At 50.4% G+C, this 24446-nt stretch overlaps 1 non-coding gene and 1 pseudogene across 1 annotated transcript; both read right to left on the reverse strand.

The window, feature by feature from the left end:
* Window positions 1-6608: 6608 nt before the first annotated feature.
* On the reverse strand, window positions 6609-6812 carry LOC142313402 (U2 spliceosomal RNA; annotated as a pseudogene).
* Window positions 6813-7626: 814 nt separating this feature from the next.
* On the reverse strand, window positions 7627-7820 carry LOC142313423 (U2 spliceosomal RNA). Its single transcript, XR_012754460.1, has one exon. It is a non-coding gene; the product is annotated as a U2 spliceosomal RNA (small nuclear RNA).
* Window positions 7821-24446: the final 16626 nt, after the last annotated feature.

The raw sequence follows: 24446 nt of genomic DNA on the forward strand, positions 1-24446 counted from the left end.
CCGAGATGATGTATCCCAGGAAAGGGAGAGAAGACTGCTCAAAGACACACTTCTCATATTTGGCGTATAGACGATTCTCTCTCAGTCGTTGTAGGACCAGCTGGACGTTCTCTCTGTGGGTCTGGAGGTCCGGAGAGTAGATAAGGATGTCATCCAGATACACTACTACACAGACGTAGAGGAGGTCCCGGAAGATGTCGTTCACCAATTCTTGGAAGACTGCTGGTGCATTACATAGGCCGAAGGGCATCACGCAGTATTCATAGTGCCCATCGCGAGTATTAAACGCGGTCTTCCATTCGTCCCCAGAGCGGATACGAACTAGGTTGTAAGCACCCCGAAGATCCAGTTTGGTGAACACACGGGCTCCTCTGAGCCGGTCGAACAATTCGGGGATGAGCGGCAGAGGGTACTTGTTCTTTACGGTGATCTGATTCAGACCCCGGTAGTCGATGCAGGGGCGTAGGTCACCCTCTTTCTTCTTAACGAAGAAGAAGCCCGCTCCCGCAGGAGAGGAGGATCTCCGGATGAATCCCTTAGCCAGGCTCTCTGTGATGTAGGTAGACATGGCCCTGGTTTCGGCTGGGGACAACGGATATATCCGTCCTCGAGGTGGTGTTGTTCCTGGGAGCAGGTCGATGGCACAATCGTAGGGACGGTGTGGCGGAAGTACCTCAGACTCCTTGTCGAAAACGTCTGCGAAGGACCAATAGGCCGAGGGCAGTTCCGGTAGGTTCTCTGGAACCGGAGGTCGTCGGATGTGTGGTATGGACTTCAGACACTTCTCATGACAAGAAGGACCCCATCGGGTGATTTCGCCAGTACCCCAGCTGACTGAGGGTTCGTGTGTCCGCAACCAGGGAAGTCCCAGCAGGATTTGATGGGACATGTGTGGAAGGACGTAGAGAGAGATGTTCTCGGTGTGCAGGGCACCGATACGTAGTTCGACCGGTCTGGTGACCCAGGAGATGGTATCAGAGAGGGGTCTCCCATCCACAGAGGCTATCACGAGGGGTTTGTCAAGGGGAGTAACAGGCAGCTGGTACTTGTCCACCGTGGCCTGCTGAATGAAATTGCCTGCTGCCCCGGAATCGAGGTATGCCTCAGCCGTGAACCGCGTCTCTCCCGTTGACACTTGCACAGTCCACATAACCGGGTCTGAGAGAGTCCCAGCACCTAGGGTGGCCTCTCCTACCAACCCTAGGCTTTGGAGTTTCCCGGCCTCTCTGGACAGGCGCGTAGCAGGTGTGTGCCCTCTCCGCAGTAAAAGCAGAGGCCCTTGGCGAGCCGCTCTGCTCGACGCTGTTCAGACTGTCGTACTCGGTCAATCTGCATGGGCTCGTGGACGGGAATCCCAGCTGTTGATGACTGAGGTGCGGAGGGCTTCTGGGGAGGTGAAGAATGCCGTACCGGTCGTCTCTCACGAGACAGCTCTTTAGAGCGCTCCTGAAAACGAATGTCCACTCGAGTAGCCAGGGCAATCAGGGCATCTAGGGTGGAGGGCAAGTCACGACCCGCCAACTCATCTTTGATGCGACTCGAGAGTCCCTCCCAGAAGGCGGCTGTCAGGGCCTCATTATTCCACCCGAGTTCAGAAGCCAAAGTGCGGAAACGGATGGCGTATTGGCCCACCGTCAGTGTTCCTTGACGTAGGCGGAGAAGTGATGAAGCAGACGCAGAGGCGCGTCCCGGCTCGTCAAAGGTACTGCGAAAGGCCTGCAGGAACTCTCGAAGGTTCTTGGTCACGGGGTCCTCCTTCTCCCACAAGGGGTTCATCCACGCCAGTGCCTCGCCCTCTAGGTGGGACATTATAAAGGCGACCTTGGCTTGGTCGGAGGCGAATAGATGTGGCAGCTGCGTGAAATGAAGGGAACATTGGTTGATGAAGCCCCTGCAGGTCTTGGGATCTCCAGAATAACGAGGTGGTGAAGCCAACCGGAGTTGGGAAGCACCCGACGAGGCTGCCACTGGTGCGGGAGCCGTGGATTGTCCATTGGAGGACCTGGGTGCCGCAGGCGTCATGGATGCTTGTAACGTATACAGGCGGGTGTCCACGGAGGTCATAAATTGCAGCATGCGGGTCTGGACTTCACGCTGGCGTTGGAGTTCCTCTTGCAGGGCCAATAGTGCTGCAGCGGGATCCATGGCCTGATCTTACTGTCACGGCCAGGTGTACGGGCAGGCCCAGGAGGTGGATCCACTGGACCGAACTCCTAGATGGTAGCAAAGAGTCCGGCAGCTGGAGCACTAGAAACAGCAGAGCAGTCCTTGCACACAGGTATAGCGGAGAAGTCCCTGGGACTACGGAGTTACGGGTGGTAGTCCGGGTGACGCAGCTCAGGTTCGGAAGCCGAGATGATGTCAGGCGGGGTCCGGAACCTTGGGAGCAAGAAGACGGGTCACCGCAGGGATCCGAGGTGGTGCGGACTGTCAGGATGGCAGATGGACAGCGTTCGGGGTTCAGGATACGGCAGACTGGATGGCGAAGCAGGCACGGCTCTACAAAGAGAGATAGGTGAGTACGAGCACAGTAACACCAGGAGACCTGACTCCTAGCTCAGGGAACACGAAGATCAGGCCCCGCCCCCTTGGACAATACACCCCTTTATACCCTGTACCTGTTCAGCCTCATTTCCTGTTAATGGACGCTGGCCCTTTAAGAAAGGGTCAGTGACCGCGCGCGCGCCCTAATGCGCATGCGCGCAGCCCGGGTGCCAGAAGCCAGGAAGGGAGGCTGAGAAGAGGACGCAGGGGAGCCAGCCAGGGCCTGGGAAGCCGTCGGGCGCCGCGATCGGAGGCCAGGGGGCCTGGGAAGGACGGGGACCGAAGGCTGGAGATCGGGGAGCGTGGCAGGTGAGCCGGGGAGCGGGGCTGAGGACCCGGGGAGCGGGGCAGGAGACCCGGGGAGAGGGGCCACGGACCCGGGGAGCGTGACACAATTATACGGCTGCAAGAAGATTCGGACCACGCCATACCATGCCCAGACTAATGGCATGTGTGAAAAGATGAACCATCTGGTCCTGGATCTCCTAAAGATGCTACCGTTAGAAGAACGGAACCTATGGCCAGAAAAGCTGCCTGACCTGGTAGACATGTACAATAACATTCCCAGTAGCTCTACCAAATGCACACCAGCGTATCTAATGAAAGCCTGACCGGGCTGGTTGCCGGTGGACCTAGACATGGACTTGGAAGCTCCCGAGGCCCTTCTGTCAACTGCTGACTGGGACGCCCGGCGGAGGGCACAGTACCAACAGGTCCAAGAGTATGTGGAACCTGGGTCAGAGAGAGGAACAGCAAGAACAGTATTTCAACCGGCGGGCTCCAGCTGGTCCTTTTGAACCCGGGGATGTAGTACTAAAGCGGAAAAGAAGAACCCATAAGCTTGATGACCAGTGGGAGAGAATTCCGTATGTCATCCAACCCACTGAATGGGAGAATGAGAAAGCCTTCCAGATTAGTCGTGACCAGAAGAAGACTTCGGCCACAGTTTCCAGGGACCATCTGAAGAGGTGTCCATCTCCCTTGAGGGTGGAAGCTGAAGTCCCGGCCCCCAGACCAACCGGGGAGAAAGAAAAAGAGGTGATTCACACAGTGATGGGCGATTTTCCAGCAGACTGGCCTACACAGAATGGCGCGGTGATTATTCCTGTGATAATGTTCCCACAACAAGTGGAGGAAAAGGAGACGGAAGTAACTGCCAGTGAACCAGTGCCCAGGGATGCACCTGTCCCTAACCTCCCTAGGTCTCTGCCTGCCCCACACAATATACGAGAAGAGGAACCGGTTGTCTCCTCTGTCCCCTTGCCTGTTACCACTGACATTGGGCCCCGAAGGTCCACATGCTCTAACCTAGGTAGGCCCCCGCTTAGGTACAGGGAAACCACTATTTAGGGGTGTAGTCCGTTGATTGTGTAAATATGTGAATGAAAGCTAAATCTAACCGAAAACTGACCTGATTTGCCGTCCGAAGAGAACCGTCCCCGTTGGGACTGGAGTGATCCCTGTTGTTGTTCCGTTAACTCCCATACCCACATGAGGAACTACTCATGAACAGGCCAGAGAACTTGCAGGGCACCCACGAACTTGTGGGTTTGTAAATAGTGTTGTGGGATGGATACCGTTGCTGCCTCCGGAAAGGCAGATTGGAGGGAGGACCTGCAGCGTAGCAGGCTGGGGTCCAGCCACCACCTGGACCGGTGGCCATCCTCCGGGGTCAGGGGTGCCCCCTGGACGTTGGGTCCCCTGAAGTGGCAGCCGAGTGCGAGTTAGTGTACCCGTTCCCGCTCGGGCAGCCTGAACCTGGACTGGGGTCAAGGGGTGCTGCCCACTTCTTAGGGGCAGCACCAGGGCTAGGTTGCTTGGGTGGGAGACCGGAAGACATTCGTCCGTCAGTCTGTTATTAAAAATGTGTTTAAATGTGTAACGTTCAAGTGATCAAAAGTATGCGTATGTTTAAATGTTTTACCCCTTTTTACAGTTAAAAATAAAAATAAAACCGGTGATGGACGGGCAGCCCGTGGATGGTCTGCATTTTACCAAGGGGGAATGTGGTGCCCTGGACTAGCCAGGTCGTCACAGACATTACACCTCACACACCCCCACCCTCAGACAGTAACATTAGCCAAACAAAAATCCTTGTTGCCTCCCTCCAGGGGCTAATGTCCACACCAGGTGGGGCGGAGCCAGATGGTTGGCCCCGCCCATCGAGGAGTTCACAGTCCTGCAGGCGGGAAAGGAGAGCAGATCAGTTTTGGAGCAAATGGAAAGTGGAAGGAGTAAACTACTGCGGTGTGTGGGTCGGAGCCCAGGCACCTACAGCAAGGTTGGCAGACGGTGGTGGCCGTCTGCAGGAGTGACGGATCTCCGCAGAACCGTAGGATCGGGGCTGGGCGGTGGCCCAATGGTACCAAACCGGGGACCGGAGTGAAGTTAGCACACAGGCAGGGCCATCGGACCCCGACCAGGCTTGAAGCCGCCAGCAACGGTCAAATACCGAGTGTGACCGGAACCCCAGGGGTTTCCTAACAACCCAAGTCCCGTGAGAAGGCAACCGTCCACACCAGAGGATATACAGCCACCGCCACAGGCTAGAGATCCAAGGGCCAGCGCCTGCGGGCAAAAGGGCTTATAAGGTACCTATACACCGGGGAGCGGACTACCGTGTGGGAAGCCATCGGAGTCATTACAGTACACAAAGGTGCAGGGTAAAACAGCCACCATCAGCTGTCCGGGGAGAGCACAACAACAGCACTGCAGCCAGCTGCGGGACCCGTCCATCCGGCCGTTTGGTTTACCAGAGACTCTGTCATTGATTATCTGAGTGAGTACACCAGTGCCGTCCTATCACTAGAGTGAGGGAGGGCACCAGATAGAAATAACGTATGTGGATCAAAATGGGATCAAAAAACCACTAAGCACATTTTAAAAGCTGAGGCAATAAAGAAGAAAAAGAAAATGTGCAAAAAGTGGGATCACCAATATAGCAAAAAATATATAAATTGTTTATTAGACACAAAAAGCCAATATAGACATGCATTAAAAACAATTAAAAAAGCACAAGCTTATAAAGATGCACCAGTGCCGTCCGGCACCGCGCCGCGCTGTCCCTGCAACCCTGCACTTCACCAACCAAGCCTCCCCGTCACACCATCGGGCCCCGGGAGCACCAACCCCCCTACCCATGGAGGGGATAACATCCTCGTTGCCTCCTGTCATCTCTCCCGGGATCCCCATCACCGGCAGCGGTGGTGCCACCACCATCACCACAAACAATGGGTGGCGTCACAAACAATCTCCACAAACCAATCATCCCCCTTTTCACTCACGGCCGAGGAGCGCCGATCGAGTCCCCGGATACGGCCCACCGCTCGAGCCACCGAGCAGGAGCAGCAGCAGCAGCGCCGGACCCGAGCGTTAGCGAGCGCAGCGCCCCGCCGCCCGCGACACTTAATGAAAGTACTAATTCTTTCATAGGCCGCCCATTCTTAGTATTAGACGTTACTTATATTGCGGTATCAGGCTTCGCAGCAGGTTGCAAATTATTTATCACCCATGGCTGTCCCCAATTGGGCTCAGAAGCTAAATGTCTATCATGACCTCTCTTTTTGAAAGTCCAAAAGCAAGCAAAATCTTCCTCCAGGAGAGGGAGCCAACAGATCAGTAAAGACATCATCAATGCTCAAAGAAAACATCCAAAAACAATGCATGGTAGGAATAAACAGGTAACTATAATTGGAGTGGAAGCTGACAGATAGCACCTGATGCCAATTCTACATCTCACACCTGCAGTCACTGCAGCAGCAGCTGAATCCACTTTGTCCAAAAGGGATCTATTTCAATTGCAAATGCTCTAGATAAGATTGAGAACAAGAAACTGCACGGGACATAGCAGAGTTGGTCAAGTTGAGTGGAGATCAGTTTGCTATTTGGCGCAGCTTTTCGATGAATAAAGCAAGTAAAAAGTGTGAAAGATAAAATAGGGGGAAAGTGTCAAAAGTGATGAGCTATATTGAGGTGCATATGAAGTGGTTTGCTTTCTTTCAATTCATTAATCGGGTTAATATTGATCAGGTGAATTGAGTTCTGCTTTTGGAAACTGGGTTAAGAAGGGGTGCACCGGTCCTGGAGGTACTGCAATACCAGGTCAATGCGTGGAGTGGACAGAGCAAGCTCTTTTCCCATCTCCCTGTTCTAAAAATCCATTTAATATATGGTCCCCAGATAGGGGACGTATCAGATATTAAACTGATAAGAACAGATTTTTATTTTTTTTCTGTTTATCGATAGGACTTCAAAATAACAAAGGTGATCGCCTCCTGTTGCCTGGGAACCATCTAGGCACAAGAGGGCTATGTGTCACCAGAAGGCACACACACTTCCCCAAGGCCGGCAGTCGTGCAATCCCAGGCACCTTCCAGCAACGACCAAGGTAGCGTCCTCTGAAGAGATTTCATCCGCAATTTTTCAGAATCAAGGTAGCCCCGAAGGCCAGCAGGCCACCACACAGAAGCGCAGTGCCTGAGTGATCGCTTCCCGAGCCCGGGAACCAACCAGCACAAGGGAACGTAGGCACCAGAAGGCGCAACAGCCCCCCAGGCCGGCGGTTGTGCAAGCCCGGGCCCCTCCCAGCCAAGACCAAGGCAATCCCAATGAAGGGACTACACTTGATCTTAGCCAAAAGGTCGAGAAGCAATAACCCGATTGGTTTCGGCCTTGGATGGCACCCTGGCCTATGCCGAACACATCATAGGGAGAGGGAGACAAACCCACGCCTACAGAAGCATTTTGTCACCCAAGCCAACCCTTGAAAAGGCTGTTTTGCAGAGCAGAAACAAGAAGAATGGTGCGTTTTGCAGCCGCCGCCCACTGCAATGAATCTGAATAACAAGAAACTGCACGGGACATAGCAGAGTTGGTCAAGTTGAGTGGAGATGAGTTTGCTATTTGGCGCAGCTTTTGGATGAATAAAGCAAGTAAAAAGTGTGAAAGATAAAATAGGGGGAAAGTGTCAAAAGTGATGGGCTAAATTGAGGTGCATATGAAGTTGTTTGCTTTCTTTCAATTCATTAATCGGGTTAATATTGATCAGGTGAATTAAGTTCTGCTTTTGGAAACTGGGTTAAGAAGGGGTGCACCGGTCCTGGAGGTACTGCAATACCAGGTCAATGCGTGGAGTGGACAGAGCAAGCTCTTTTTGCATCTCCCTGTTCTAAAAATCCATTTAATATATGGTCCCCAGTTAGGGGATGTATCAGATATTAAACTGATAAGAACAGATTTTATTTTTTTTTCTGTTAATCAGTAGGACTTCAAGATAATAAAGGTGATCGCCTCCCATTGCCTGGGAACCGTCCAGGCACAAAAAGGCTATGTGTCACCAGAAGGCGCACACACTTCCCCAAGGGCGGCAGTCGTGCAATCCCAGGCACCTTCCAGCACCAACCAAGGTAGCATCCTCCGAAACTACACTTGATCTTAGCCAAAAGGCCGAGAACCAATAACCCAAATTGGTTTCGGCCTTGGGTGGCACCCTGGCCTATGCCGGACACATCTTAGGGTGACGGAGACAAACCCACGCCTACAGAAGACATTTTGTCACCCAAGCCAACCCTTGAAAAGGCTGTTTTGCAGAGCAAAAACAAGAAGAATGGTGAGTTTTGCAGCCGCCGCCCACTGCAATGAATCTGAATAACTCCTCCTTTTGGGCACAAGCACCTCCCCTCCCCCTTGCGGTCTTTCCAATTCATGTTACAAAAAGACAGACAGGACAGGACAGGACAGGCTGCCTGACTTTCCGTCACTGCCACCCTTTGCCATCCTTACCCGTAGAAAGCCCTTCCATCATCCCCAAACCCTAATCTTTTCCCTTCCCAGCCCCCAATCCCTGCCCTCTGCACCCCTCCCACCACCTGCATCTCTTCCCCTGTCATCCCCCTACCACCTGGGAAGAAAAGTGTTTGCCCCCTCCTTCCCCTAGCCCACCATCCCACCCAAAGAGAAACTTCTGCTGTGCAACTGGCTTTCTAGGCAGCAGCGCTATTGTGATGTCAGCGGGGGGCATTGTGACGCCAGTGTTCCGTCTCTTCATGTAGTGCACTGTTCAAACGGAAAACAAGTCAACAGGCATACTAAAGAAAAGTTTACTAACAAAGGTTAGGGAGGGTCTTTCTGAGAAGGCTTTTTAGTTTGTCTTTTCCCAATTAGCCATTTAAGTATGCTTAATGAAAGCACTAATTCTTTCATAGGCCGCCCATTCTTAGTATTAGACGGTACTTATATTGCGGTATCAGGCTTCGCAGCAGGTTGCAAATTATTCATCACCCATGGCTGTCCCCAATTGGGCTCAGAAGCTAAATGTCTATCATGACCTCTCTTTTTGAAAGTCCAAGAGCAAGCAAAATCTTATTCCAGGAGAGGGAGCCAACAGATCAGTAAAGATATCATCATTGCTCAAAGAAAACACACAAAAACAATGCATGGTAGGAATAAACAGGTAACTTTAATTGGAGTGGAAGCTGACAGATAGCACCTGATGCCAATTCTAGATCTTCTCACACCTGCAGTCACTGCAGCAGCAGCTGAATCCACTGTGTCCAAAAGGGATCTATTCCATTCAACTGCAAATGCTCTAGATAAGATTGAGAACAAGAAACTGCACGGGACATAGCAGAGTTGGTCAAGTTGAGTGGAGATGAGTTTGCTATTTGGCGCAGTTTTTGGATGAATAAAGCAAGTAAAAAGTGTGAAAGATAAAATAGGGGGAAAGTGTCAAAAGTGATGGGCTAAATTGAGGTGCATATGAAGTGGTTGGCTTTCTTTCAATTCATTAATCGGGTTAATATTGATCAGGTGAATTAAGTTCTGCTTTTGGAAACTGGGTTAAGAAGGGGTGCACCGGTCCTGGAGGTACCAGGTCAATGCGTGGAGTGGACAGAGCAAGCTCTTTTTCCATCTCCCTGTTCTAAAAATCCATTTAACCCCTTCACCCCCGGCCACTAAAACACCCTAATGACCGGGCCATTTTTTGCAATTCTGACCAGTGTCACTTTGACAGGTTATAACTCTGGAACGCTTCAACGGATCCTGGCGATTCTGAGATTGTTTTTTTGTGACATATTGTACTTCATGTCAGTGGTAAATTTAGGCCGATATTTTTTGCGTTTATTTGTGAAAATTTAGGAAATTTTGCGAAAATTTTGAAAATTTCGCAATTTTCAAACTTTGAAAATTTATGCCCATAAATCTGAGAGATATGTCACACAAAATAGTTACTAAATAACATTTCCCACTTGTCTACTTTACATCAGCACAATTTTCGAAACAAATTTTTTTTTTGTTAGGAAGTTAGAACGGGTCAAAAGTCATCAGCAATTTCTCATTTTTCCAACAAAATTTACAAAATAATTTTTTTAGGGACCACATCACATTTGAAGTGACTTTGAGAGACCTAGGTGACAGAAAATACCCAAAAGTGACCCCATTCTAAAAACTGAACCCCTCACACTGCTCAAAACCACATCCAATAAGTTTATTAACCCTTTAGGTGCTTCACAGGAACCAAAGCAATGTGGAAGGAAAAAATGAAAATTTTACTTTTTAACACAAAAATGTTACTTTAGCCATAAAATTTTCATTTTTACAAGGGAGAAAAGAGAAAGTGCACAATACAATTTATTGTGCATGTTCTCCTGAGTACGCTGATACCCCATATGTGGTAAAAATCAATTGTTTGGGCGCACGGCAGAGCTCGGAAGGGAAGGAGCGCCATTTGAATTTTTGAACGCAAAATTAGCTGCACTCATTAGCGGACGCCATGTCGGGTTTGAAGACACCCTGAGGTGCCTAAACAATGGAGCTCACCCACAAGTGACCCCATTTTGGAAACTAGAGCCCTCAAATAATTTTTCTAGATGTTTGGTGAGCACTTTGAACACCTGGGGGCTTCACAGAAGTTTATAGCGTTGAGCCGTGAAAAGAAAAAATAGTTTTTTTACCACAAAACGGTTGCTTCAACTAGGTAGCTTTTTTTTCACAAGGCTATCAGGAAAAAATGCACCATAAAATGTATTGTGCATTTTCTCCTGAGTACGCAGATACCTCATATGTGGTGGAAAGTAATTGTTTGGGCGCATGGCGGGGCTCAGAAGAGAAGGAGCGCCATTTGACAGCAAAATTGGTTGGAATCATTAGCGGATGCCATGTCACGTTTGGAGATCCCCTATGGTGCCTAAACAGTGGAGCTCCCCCACAAGTGACCCCATTTTGGAAACTAGAGCCCTCAAATAATTTTTCTAGATGTTTGGTGAGCACTTTGAACACCTGGGGGCTTCACAGAAGTTTATAGCGTTGAGCCGTGAAAAGAAAAAATTGTTTTTTTTACCACAAAACGGTTGCTTCAACTAGGTAGCTTTTTTTTTCACAAGGCTATCAGGAAAAAATGCACCATAAAACGTATTGTGCAATTTTTCCTGAGTACGTAGATACCTCACATGTGGTGGAAAGTAATTGTTTGGGCAAATGGCGGGGCTCAGAAGAGAAGGAGCGCCATTTGACTTTTCAAACGCACAGACGCAGTGCACTGATCGGCCGCTGCAGGACGCACGGTCGGATGCGATACAAAAAGCGTCGGGGATATGTAAAAAAAAAAGTCACGCCAAAAATTGACAATGGATGCAGATCCGTTATGTGCATCCCTGATCAGCGCTTGGTGGGATGCACGGACGGATGCGATACAAAAAGCGTCGCAGATACGGAAAAAAGTCACGCCAAAAATTGAGCAGGGATGCCGATCCGTTATGTGCATCCCTGATTAGCGCTCGGCGGGACGCACGGACGGATGGGATACAAAAAGCGTTGCGGATACGGAAAAAAGTCACGCCAAAAATTGAGCAGGGATGCAGATACGTTATGTGCATCCCTGATCAGCGCTTAGCGGGACGCACGGACAGATGCCATACAAAAAGCGTCGGGGATACAGAAAAAAAAGTCCCGCCAAAAATTGAGCAGGGATGCAGATACGTTATCTGCATCCCTGATCAGCACTTGGCGGGACGCACGGACAGATGCGATACAAAAAGTGTCGGGGATACGGAAAAAAAAGTCCCGCCAAAAATTGAGCAGGGATGCAGATACGTTATCTGCATCCCTGATCAGCGCTTGGCGGGACGCACGGACAGATGCCATACAAAAAGCGTCAGGGATACGGAAAAAAAAAAAGTCCCGCCAAAAATTGAGCAGGGATGCAGATACGTTATCTCCATCCCTGATCAGCGCTCAGCGGGACGCACGGATAGATGAGGTGTAAAAATGGACAGGGAATACAGAAAAAAAAAAAAAAAGTTATACTCACAGTACCCAGAGGATCACTGACCAGAAGAGCTGCAGAGGAACAGATGGCAGAGAGATGGACAGCTTTACAGGAGCAGCAGGCAGATCAGCAGAATGCCCAGGAAGGACCCAGCGATGGAGGCAGATGTGATCGGGCCAGTGAAGACAGGTAAGAGGACGTCGGGGGAGAGCAGAGGAGGGGAGAGCAGAGGGGGAGAGGGGGGGTGAGAGCAGGGGGGGGAGAGCAGAGGGGGAGAGGGGAGAGCAGAGGGGGAGACCGGAGAGGGAGCTGCAGAAGAAGAATAGAGATAATGGGGGAGGCAGTCAGATCGCGGGGGGAGCAGATCGGGATGTCGGGGAAAGGGGGGGGAGCAGATCGGGATGTCGGGGGGGCAGATCGCAGGGGGGCACGGGCAGGGGCTAACACGGGAGCGCACAGGGGCACCACGGGAGCGCGCACGGGCTGCAAGGTGAGCACAGTACTCACGTGCAGCAGGAGCGGTGACCTCAGCTACGGCGGCGGCGGCAGCAGCAGCGGTGGCGTGGTACCACAAGTACCAGCCACTGCACGCTGCAGACATGTTGGGGGAGGGCTGGCAGGCAAGCACAGGCCTGGGGAGGGTGGCCACCGGCAGATCAGACCGCCCCGCTGCACACTGATTGGAGCGATTGCGCGTCATAGCACGATCGCTCCAATCAGTGCTGCAGGGGCTGGGGGCGACATGTTTGAGGTCCACCTATGATATGCTGCAGCAGCTGCGGCATCTCATAGCTGGATCTCACAGTATCGCACTATTTCCGGCATTATTTTTGCCGAAATTAGTGCGAACGATGTGGTTGGCGGTTCAGATTTGAACAGCCAATCACATCGATCGTCGATAGGGGGTGGCGATGCCGCCCCCCCTGGGGTCAAGCAAAGGTCCCCTGCTGTAAGAAACATCAGGGGACATCATTTGAAAGCCGTTGCTATGGCCACGGCAATCAAATGAAGTTTAGGCCGTAAAATTACGTCCCTGGTCGTTAAGTCACGTTAAAATAGGACGTAATTTTACTGCCCGCGGTCGTGAAGGGGTTAATATATGGTCCCCAGATAGGGGACGTATCAGATTATAAACTGATAAGAACAGATTTTTTTTTTTTTTTCTGTTTATCGGTAGGACTTGAAAATAAAAAAGGTGATCGCCTCCCGTTGCCTGGGAACCATCCAGGCACAAGAGGGCTATGTGTCACCAGAAGGCGTACACACTCCCCCAAGGCCGGCAGTCGTGCAATCCCAGGCATCTTCCAGCACCGACCAAGGTAGCGCCCTCCGAAACTACACTTGAACTTAGCCAAAGGGCCAAGAAGCGAGAACTCAAATTGGTTTCGACCTTGGGTGGCACCCTGGCCTATGCCGGACACATCTTAGGGAGAGGGAGACAAAACCCACGCCTACAGTAGACATTTTGTCACCCAAGCCAACCCTTGAAAAGGCTGTTTTGCAGAGCAAAAACAAGAAGAATGGTGCGTTTTGCAGCCGCCGCCCACTGCAATGAATCTGAATAACTCCTCCTTTTGGGCACAGGCACCTCCCCTTCCCCTTGCGGTTTTTCCAATTCATGTTACAAAAAGACAGACAGGAAAGGACAGGACAGGCTGCCTTACTTTCCGTCACTGCCACCCTTTGCCATCCTTACCCGTAGAAAGCCCTTCCATCATCCCCAAACCCTAATCTTTTCCCTTCCCTTCCCAGCCCCCAATCCCTGCCCTCTGCACCCCTCCCACCACCCGCATCTCTTCCCCTGTCATCCCCCTACCACCCGGAAAGAAAAGTGTTTGCCCCCTCCTTCCCCTAGCCCACCATCCCACCCAAAGAGCAACTTCTGATGCGCAACTGGCTTTCTAGGCAGCAGCGCTATTGTGATGTCAGCGGGGGGCATTGTGACGCCAGTGTTCCGTTTCTTCATGTAGTGCACTGTTCAAACGGAAAACAAGTCAACAGGCATACTACAGAAAAGCTTACTAACAAAGGTTAGGGAGGGTCTTTCTGAGAGGGCTTTTTACAGTTTGTCTTTTCCCAATTAGCCGTTTAAGTATGCTTAATGAAAGCACTAATTCTTTCATAGGCCGCCCATTCTTAGTATTAGCCGCTACTTATATTGCGGTATCAGGCTTCGCAGCAGGTTGCAAATTATTCATCACCCATGGCTGTCCCCAATTGGGCTCAGAAGCTAAATGTCTATCACGACCCTCTTTTTGAGAGTCCAAGAGGAAGCAAAATCTTCCTCCAGGAGAGGGAGCCAACAGATCAGTAAAGACATCATCATTGCTCAAAGAAAACACCCAAAAACAATGCATGGTAGGAATAAACAGGTAACTTTAATTGGAGTGGAAGCTGACAGATAGCACCTGATGCCAATTCTAGATCTTCTCACACCTGCAGTCAGTGCAGCAGCAGCTGAATCTGTAGAGTGCTGCCACACCCCAGGCCCTTGGGATACTCAGTTCCGGGTGGTGGATAATGGGGATCACAGGTGGCCGTGCCCGGTTCCGATACCTGGGGGCGCTTGGTAACAGGGTTATTTTGTATGTCACTTGTGATGCCACTGGCAGGTTGCGGTAATAAGATGTCCCGCCACTGCTGTGGTTTTACGGACAGATGGTATAGCAGCAAGTGTGTTTGCACCCTCCGCCAGTAGGGGCTTAAGTCCCATTTAGGTGTGCTGCGCCTTGTGGTTTACCAGTAATAGACTCGACACAGTTCTTGCAGATTAACTGATATTTACTCACTTGATGTTGCAAGTGCAGTTTGGCACGGCTGGTCAACCGACTTTCCTTTGTCCCGGTGCTGACGTGAGTCCCAGTTGAGCCCTCCGTGCACATGCAGAGCTGATGGTCCCCTTACCTGAAGCTGTTGGTGACCTGCGGCGCTCCACTTCTTTGTTTTCTGGGCCCAGTATGACAGGCCTCGCGGTCCCTTATGGGGTAGGCTATTTCTCTGTGCCCTCTCCCGGGTCCTATATATGAGGCTGTGTCCCTGAGCCTATGGGTGGTGTGGTACCCTGGAAGTCACCACACACGGCTGGATCAGCAGACTGCCTGGAGTTGTCGTCTTTTCTGGGGTCCAGTACCCCCTCGTGCGTAGTGCCTGGGATCATTCTACCCTCCTGCTACTCCCTCCTAGTCCCCTTTTGGGGGTCTCCTCACAATCCTCACACCCCTCTCTCTCACTGGCTCCTTTCAACTGTCACTCCTTCAACTGTCGTTTTTCCTCTCTCCCAACTCTGCCTAGCAACACCTGTTGCTTCCCACAAGCCACACCCCTTTCCCAGGCTAACAGATAAGGGATTGGTTCTCACATATGACCACTGTTAACCCTCTACATGCTGCGCCCAGGTCTCAGGGAATGTGCCCCTACCTGTGTGTGAGGTGTGGGTTGTCAGCAGAGGGTGTTCCAGAAAGCTTTAGGATCCTGCAGATCACTGGGGTAGCATATCCCAGGGTGCTACATTCCCCCTTGGTTAAGACCAGCACGTCCGCGGGCTGCAAAACAAGAAAATCTGCAAAATATATATTATTTTTAAAACAGCAATAAATAACAAATATACATTTGTAACAGGTTAGTACTCCGTACACTTTTCTTCCCACCACCCACAGTCTCTGAGGCCACTATCCGGTGGACCTCTCCGAACGTCCTGGTGACGTGCTCCCTAGGACAGTCCCCACAGGGAACAATCACCAGTTATGATGGTGATGGGGGTCTCAGCCTGCTCCGCTGCAGCCCCTCCCTGCGACTTCTGGCTCTTCTTTTAGGGTGTTGGGAACAAAAGTTCAGTTCCTGGGTAATACCAATGAAAAGCACCACGTGTGCAACTATATACAAATGTTTTTATGCCACGCCAGTCCTGTGGCTTAGGTCCATAAAAACAAAGGATGGAAAAAACACCTGGATTCTTCCCAAAGGGAGAAAGTTCTTAAACAAACATTACGAACAGTTATTAGTGACCCAAAAGTCCATACAGGTCAGTCTCTGTAGGGTCAACATGCTTAATATACATTATTTACATTTTACATACAGTTAATATGTATTTAATGACCATCTTTAGTAGTATTCCCATTCTCCTAGTCTGGATGGGGGATGACCAATGTTGCTTCTGTTTGACCTACGCAACTCTGGTGTGTCAATGTTGTCTGTGTTTTGTGCTACACTTGGTACGGTAGGTGGACTTGGTAAGTATCTACGTGTTCTTACCCTTACTGTAGGATTGACAATGTTTGCAGAACGTTCTGGTTCAATTTCCCCTGAGATTTCTTCTGGTTCTTGTACTGGTACAAGTTCTTCTTGTCTTGGTACAGGTTCTTCTGGTACTTGTGGAAAGGTGATACAAGGTATGACTATGGCTCCATTGTATTGCGGCCAATCTTCTGGGAAATCTCCTAATACAGTATGGATCATTTTCTTCTTTGGCTCAGGTTGAGGTAGATTTACAATTCTTTCTGTACTTTCTTTTGGTGCTAACTGTTCTGGGCATTTCTTTAAATGGTCTCTAGAAACAGCTGTTGATGTTTTTCCTTCATCTTTGCTAATAATACAGACTTTTTTGTTGTCAAAGTTAGATGTTTGGACAATGTAAGGTTCTTCTTCCCATTGATCATCAAGTTTGTGAAGTCTTCTTTTTCTTTTTAGTACCCTTTCTCCAGGTGTCAATGGTACAGCTTTTGCGTTTTTGTTGTAATCTCTTTCTTGTTTTTCCCTACTTTGATCTAAATTCCTTTCAACACATTCTTGAACCTTCTTGTTTTGAGATTGACGAGCTGTATTCCAATCACTTTGTGGATGGTCTTCAGGGTTTAAGACTCCCATGTCTAATTTGACGGGTAATCATCCTGGTCTTGCTCGCATAAGATAAGCTGGGGTGAAGTTTGTAGACCCTACGGGGATGTTGTTATACATATCCACTAGGTCAGGCAATTTTTCTGGCCATTTGTTCCTATCTTCCAGTGGTAGGGTCTTTAGCATATCAATGATGATCTGATTCATTTTATCACACATTCCATTTCCTTGAGGGTGATAGCATGTTGTACGAATCTTTTTACAACCATACATATTACAGAACTCTTGAAAAACTTCTGTTTCAAACGCTGGTCCTTGATCTGCAATTACTTGCTCTGGATAACCATGAGGTCTGCAAAAGTAGGCTTGAAATGCTTTTGCTGCTGTTTGTGCTGTTAGGTCCTTGACTGGTACTACTACAAGGAATCTTGAATAGTGGTCTACAATGGTAAGGGCATAAGTATAACCTTTGGTACTCGGTGTTAACTTCACATGGTCTAAGGTGACTAGTTCTAGAGGTTGTTTGGTAACAATAGGTTGCAGTGTCGCTCTTTAACTATCTCTGTCTTTTCTTCTTAAAGCACATGGACCACAATCTCTACACCAGTTTTCGATAGAAGATCTCATTCCAACCCAGTACAATCTTTCACGGAGTAACATCTCAAGTTTCTTCCAACCGAAGTGTCCGGCGTCGTTGTGGTATGCTTCTAACACGATTGGGACATCTCTTTTTGGTATTATCACTTGCCACCTCATTTCGTGAGTTTTTGGATTGATGAATCGTCTACACAGTGTTCCCCGGTGGATAAACAACTTATTTCTGTTCTTCCACAGATGTTGGGCTTCTTGTGGGGCCTCTGGTGCAAGACGAGAATCGGTTTGGCTTACCAGTCTCTTGATTGAGCTGACAGCGGGATCACTGTCCTGTGTCTCTTTCCAACTAAAATGTGATAAGGGTTTCAAGGTTGCCTCTTTTGGTCTAGAACCAGTTTGTTGACATTGGCATGTTCTCTTGCGATGGAAGGCAGGTAACTCTTTCTTCTAGCTCATCTATGTCTTCTCCCTCTTCTTGCAAATGGGGCATTCTTGACAGCGCATCTGCATTTGCGTTCTTACGTCCAGCTCTGTATTTGATGGTAAAGTCATAGTTGGATAACCGAGCTACCCAACATTGTTCTAATGCGCCCAACTGTGTCTAGATGGGTAAGAGGATTATTGTCAGTGAAGACTGTAAACTTAGTGGCTGCTAGATAGTGCTTGAACCTCTCAGTGATAGCCCAGACCATGGCCAGGAACTCCAACTTGAAAGAGCTGTAATTTTCCAGATTTCTCTCAGTAGGCCGAAGCTTCCTACTAGCGTAGGAAATTACTCGCTCTCTCCCATTCTGGACCTGTGACAACACTGCTCCTAATCCCACGTTGCTGGCATCTGTGTACAGCACAAAGGGTAAGTTGTAGTCTGGATAAGCAAGAATTTCTTCCCCCGTCAGAGCCCACTTTATTTGTTTGAAGGAACTTTCTTCTTTTTCGCCCCATTCGAATGGAGGATCAGACTTCTTGCCTTTCTTGGGTTGACCAACCAGGAGGTCTTGCAAGGGGGCAGCCATCTTGGTGTAACCTTTGATTAATCTTCGGTAGTATCCTACCAGGCCCAGGAACTGACGTACCTCTTTGATAGTAGTTGATCTTGGCCAGCTCTTGATGACTGTTATCTTGTCTGGATCTGGCGCAACTCCCTCAGCACTGACTACGTGTCCCAGATACTGAACCTTGGGTTTAAGGAGATGGCACTTGGATGGTTTCAGCTTCATGCCGTACTTGGATAATGCTTCAAACACAGCTGCCAGATGTTCCAGATGGTCTTCGTAGGACTTGGAGAACACAATGATGTCATCTAAATAGAGTAGTACAGTTTCAAAGTTCAGATGCCCCAGACAACAGTCCATCAGGCGTTGGAATGTTCCAGGTGCGTTACAGATTCCAAACGGCATACTGTTGAACTCGCACAGGCCCATCGGGGTGGCAAACGCAGTCTTCTCCCGGTCTTCCTCTGCTACAGAGACCTGCCAATACCCACTAGTAAGGTCTAAGGTGGAAAAGTAGTTAGCAGTCTTGAGTGCAGCTAGTGACTCTTCTATGCGGGGTAATGGGTAAGCATCCTTATGTGTAATGCGATTTATCTGCCTGTAATATACACACATCCGCATGGTGCCATCTTTTTTTCTCTTTAAGACTAGTGGAGCTGCCCAAGGGCTACAACTATCTCGGATAACCCCAGCCTCCCTCATGTCATGTAGCATTTCTTTGGCCCTCTGATAGTGTTTTGGTGGAACAGGTCTATATCGCTCTCTGATGGGAGGATGGTTCCCAGTGGGGATATGGTGTTGTACCCCTTTAATTCTCCCAAAATCCAATGGATGCTTACTGAAGACTGGTTCATATTCCTGCACAACCCGGTATACTCCTTGCTTCTGGTAAGAAGGCATAGAGTCGGTACCAACATGGAGTTCCTGGCACCAGTTTGCTAATTGCTCATCTGCCAGGTCTGTTGGGGCAAGTGGTTCTGCTGCTTGAATGGCATTTTCAGTGACGGTAAACAATTTACCAATGGTAGCGTACCTGGGCAATTTGGCTTCCTCGTCCCCACAATTTAATATACGTACAGGAACTCTCCCTTTGTGTACATTGACTACCCTCCTGCCTGTCAGGACTGTGGACCAGTCCCCTGACTACACGGGCTCTACCACTGCCTGGTAATCTTGCCCTCTAGGACCTATGGATGCCCGACACCACACCATCATTTCACTTCTTGGAGGTAACACAATGGGGTTAGAATCCATTACCCGCACAATACCCAGTTCTCCACCAGACTGGCTTACCTGTTGTATTAGCAAGAGGACTTTAATCTCCTTCTGCAGGACCCTCTGCTGCCTGGCATTGGCAGTCTTGGCGATCTGTTGGAGCAAGAACAATACTTCTCCCAAACAATTTTCGATGACATTGGTACCTAGGATCACATGGGGATTTCTATCATTTGCATCACTTTTAACAACAATCAATCCCTGACCCCTAAGCTCCACCCTCCCCACCTTTATGGTTACTTCTTTAAATCCTATCTGCTCTACCGGTAACCCGTTTACAGCATATATGGTGAGGCTTGGATCAGGTCGGGTGAGTTCTTCATCACACCAGAATCGGCAGTACAACTCATAGGGAATGGTGGTTACCTGTGAACCGGTGTCCAACAGTGCAGAAGTGGGGATTCCGTCCAAGGTAATGGACAGAATCGGACGTCCACCCACATACCGGTCACGCCATTCCATTGGGCCTTGTCGACTTACACCTGGGGATTGGCCCTTGGCCCCAGGGGTTGCATATTTAAAGGACACCTTCTTGCAAGATGGCCTGTTTTACCGCAATGCCGGCAGATGGATTGTCCTGAAGAACAATAGCGATCGATGGGTCTTCCTCACAGTGGGGGACTCCTCCGGTTCCTCATCCATGGAATGTCCTCAGGGCAGTCAGCAAGCAGGATACGGTTTGGTGGCTTGAGCTCTGGAGGAAGCTGCATGGCTTTGAGGATATTTGCTACGTCCTCGCTGAGTCGCTGCACTTGAGAACGCAGGTCCTCTGGTGCACTAGGGGGCGCAACCTGCCTGTTGGCCTTTGCAGGAGTAGAGGAGGAAGGTTCCACTTCCAAGGAAGGGACACTGGCAGGTAGCACTGTCAGGGTAGAGTCTGAGGTTGCCGGGGGCTGCAACGCCTTGATAGCCCGGTCTTTTAGAGTTGCAAAGTCCGCATCAGCATGTTCAAGGGACCACAGGCGCAATTGCTTGCGGTCCTCTGATGACAACAGGCCCTGTATGAACTGCTCCGTTAGCATCTGGTTTTCCTCTCTGGCACTGAGAGGATCGACATGTTTTAATGTCCTTATTGCTGCTTGGAGTCTCAGGGCATAGTCCCTGATGTTATCCTGCGGTTTCTGCCTGCAGTTGTAGAACTTCATCCGCAGTTCCGCCTCAGTGCGGGTCTCAAATGCAAGTTTCAATTTGTCAAAGATGGTGGTTACTGACTCGCATTCAGCGTCTGACCAAGTTTCTGCTTCTAGCTCCGCTGCCCCTTTAAGCTGACCGAGTATAATGGACGCCCTTTGCTTGCCGGTTAAGGGATACATGTCTATTGAAGTAGTTATTTTCTTTTTGAACCCGGCTAAGGTATCCGATTTGCCATTGTACTGGGGCATCTAGGTCGCGCCTGGGAGGTAGGGTAGCATGAGCGGCAGGATCGGTGCCACCGCCGCAGCGTCTGCGCTCCGACTCGGTCCGGCAGTGTCTCCGTTCTCTTGCGCTTCCATTTTAGTCCCCCTTGGTTAATTTCAGCAACCTTCTCTATGGGGATCCCGAGCGGCTAAGGAGCTCCTGAAGTCAGGCTACTGCTCGGTGTTTGGCTTCTGTGCAGATTCCCTGTGGGGGAGCGGACCCAGGTTTTCCTGCACACTTTTTCAAACTTTGCGCTCTTTTACAGCCAAAGTGATGGCACAGCAAGTTTTTACTGAGGCAAAATAGCGACAAAAGTCTATATACAATTATAAACGGTTTAAGGCACACTGCACCCAGGGTTGCTGGGCCTAGTTTGTACCCTGTTCGTGACGCCAATTTGTAGAGCGGTGCCACACCCCAGGCCCTTGGGACACTCGGTTCCGGGTGGTGGATAATGGGGATCACCGTCACAGGTGGCCGTGCCCGGTTCCGTTACCTGGGGGCGCTCGGTAACAGGGTTATTTGTATGTCACTTGTGACGCCACTGGCGGGTTGCGGTAATAAGATGTCCCGCCGCTGCTGTGGTTTTACGGACAGATGGTAATAGCAGCAAGTGTGTTTGCACCCTCCGCCAGTAGGGGCTTAAGTCCCATGTAGGTGTGCTGCGCCTTGTGGTTCACCAGTAATAGACACGACACAGTTCTTGCAGATTAACTGATATTTACTCACTTGATGTTGCAAGTGTAGTTTGGCACAGCTGGTCAACCGACTTTCCTTTGTCCCGGTGCTGACGTGAGTCCCAGTTGAGCCCTCCGTGCACATGCAGAGCTGATGGTCCCCTTGCCTGAAGCTGTTGGTGACCTGCGGCGCTCCGCTCCTTTGTTTTCCGGGCCCAGTATGACAGGCCTCGCGGTCCCTTGTGGGGTAGGCTACTTCTCTGTGCCCTCTCCCAGGTCCTATATATGAGGCTGTGTCCCTGAGCCTATGGGTGGTGTGGTACCTTGGAAGTCACCACACTCGGCTGGATCAGCAGACCGCCTGGAGCTGTTGTCTACTCTGGGGTCCAGTACCCCCTCGTGTGTAGTGCCTGGGATCTTTCTATCCTCAGGCTACTACCTCATAGTCGCCTTTTGGGGGTCTCCTCACAATCCTCACACCCCTCTCACTCACTGGCTCCTTTCAACTGTCACTCCTTCAACTGTCGTTTTTTCCTCTCTCCCAACTCTGCCTACCGTGTTTCCCCGAAAGTAGGACCCCCCCGAAAGTAAGGCAGGGTGGGGGTTTCGGGGGGGTCCGCCAATGTAGGGCACCCCCCGATTGTAAGGCAGGGTAGCGGGGGGGCCCGGGGAATGTAAGGCCGCCTATGGGTGGTGGTCGCGGCGTAATGTAAGGCCTCCTCCGGTGAATGGCCCCCGCAATCTTGCCGGCCTGCGGCGCGTCCCGGGTCAACGCTCTTCCTGCTTGATGCTGATTGGCCGATCAGCCTGTTCGTCACAGGCTCCCTGCTGGCCATCAGCTCGAGCTGTGATTGGCCAGTCAGCTGGCTCGCAGCTGATTGGCCGAATCAGCCGCGACGTCACCGCCTGCAGGCTCGCTCCCATTGGTCCAGCGTCCCCGGCGTCCCCGGCAGAAGGAAAGTAACGGTAAGTTCCGAAACTCTCTCTCTGTGTGTGTGTGTGTGTGTACGGTATGTGTACGGTATGTGTATGGGTGCCGTATGGGGCTGTATGTGTCAGTGTGTGTGTGTGTGTACGGTACCGGTACGATATGTGTGTGGGTGCCGTGTGGGGCTGTACCGGTACCGTATGTGTCAGTGTGTGTGGTGGCAGAGTGGGGGGCAGAACCACTGTATGGGGAGGCTGCAGGGGGGAGGATGGGGTGGATGCCGGACTCTCAAACAATGGGGAGGCTGCAGGGGGGAGGATGGGGTGGATTCCGGACTCTCAAACAATGGGGAGGCTGCAGGGGGGAGGATGGGGTGGATTCCGGACTCTCAAACAATGGGGAGGCTGCAGGGGGGAGGATGGGGTGGATTCCGGACTCTCAAACAATGGGGAGGCTGCAGGGGGGAGGATGGGGTGGATTCCGGACTCTCAAACAATGGGGAGGCTGCAGGGGGGAGGATGGGGTGGATGCCGACTCTCAAACAATGGGGAGGCTGCAGGGGGGAGGGGGGAGGGGGAAATTGTTATTTTTTTTTCCAATGTAAGGCCTCCCCCGAAAGTAAGGCAGGGTGGGACTTTTGGGGGTAAAATTAATGTAAGACAGGGCCTTACTTTCGGGGAAACACGGTAGCAACACCTGTTGCTTCCCACAAGCCACACCCCTTTCCCAGGCTAACAGCTAAGGGATTGGTTCTCACATATGACCACTGTTAACCCTCTACATGCTGCGCCCAGATCTCAGGGAATGTGCCCCTACCTGTGTGTGAGGTGTGGGTTGTCAGCAGAGGGTGTTCCAGAAAGCCTTGGGATCCTGCAGATCACTGGGGTAGCATATCCCAGGGTGCTACAAATCCACTTTGTCCAAAAGGGATCTATTCCATTCAATTGCAAATGATCTAGATAAGATTGAGAACAAGAAACTGCATGGGACATAGCAGAGTTGGTCAAGTTGAGTGGTGATGAGTTCGCTATTTGGCGCAGCTTTTTGATGAATAAAGCAAGTAAAAAGTGTGAAAGATAAAATAGGGGGAAAGTGTCAAAAGTGATGGGCTAAATTGAGGTGCAAGCGAGGATTTAGAATTAAAACATAACTTTTAATATCATTAGTTTAAAACACAGTGCAATAAAGTGCGGTGCAGTGCAAGAAAATTATATACATAGAAAGATCTCACCCAGTTCTTTTCTGATGAGATCGGAAACCACTGGATAATCCCAGGCGGAAGCAGGTCAGTCCAGGACCACAGAAAGAAGAGGGGGGGGGTTTGGGGGGACAATCAAAATACAATTTCCCTACCCCTGTCGTGCCCCTGCAAAATAACGCTTCCGCCCTTACAAGGGCAGCACCCAAGTCAGGAAATGCTCACCCTACTGACGAATACACCCTCCCAACGCGTTTCCCTCTCTCCACAAAGAGAGAGTTCATCAGGGGAGAACTTAGAGTATAGCCTGCAATGGCAGGACAATACTACACACAGTACAGTCGTAGTACAAATGTGTATCAACACAGTGCCCGTTCGTGGTGCACATGTGTATGCTAATGGCCAGTGGGACGCTGTGCGCTGTTAGACCCACAAGCTATATACCCCCTCATACCTGCTGCGTCCTCAGCAATCCATCGTGCCACATGTTTAAGCAGCCCTCATAATCAATCCAAAATCAATGGATCCGCTCCCCCACTGCGCATGCTCGATCAGTGATTCAGCAGCATACTAGGGCTGCCTAACGATATCTTCACCGCGCATGCCCGGAGGCGGTAATATACTCAGATCACACTTCCGCGTTCCACCTCATGAACCGCACATTCCGCGCATGCGCGGCGCGCAATCATACAAAACTGATATGCTCAATCTAAATAGAGCCTTGTATGCAGCGCCCAACGTA

The sequence above is a fragment of the Anomaloglossus baeobatrachus genome, chromosome 5 (genome assembly GCF_048569485.1).
Source record: "Anomaloglossus baeobatrachus isolate aAnoBae1 chromosome 5, aAnoBae1.hap1, whole genome shotgun sequence".
In the NCBI taxonomy this organism is placed as follows: domain Eukaryota; kingdom Metazoa; phylum Chordata; class Amphibia; order Anura; family Aromobatidae; genus Anomaloglossus; species Anomaloglossus baeobatrachus.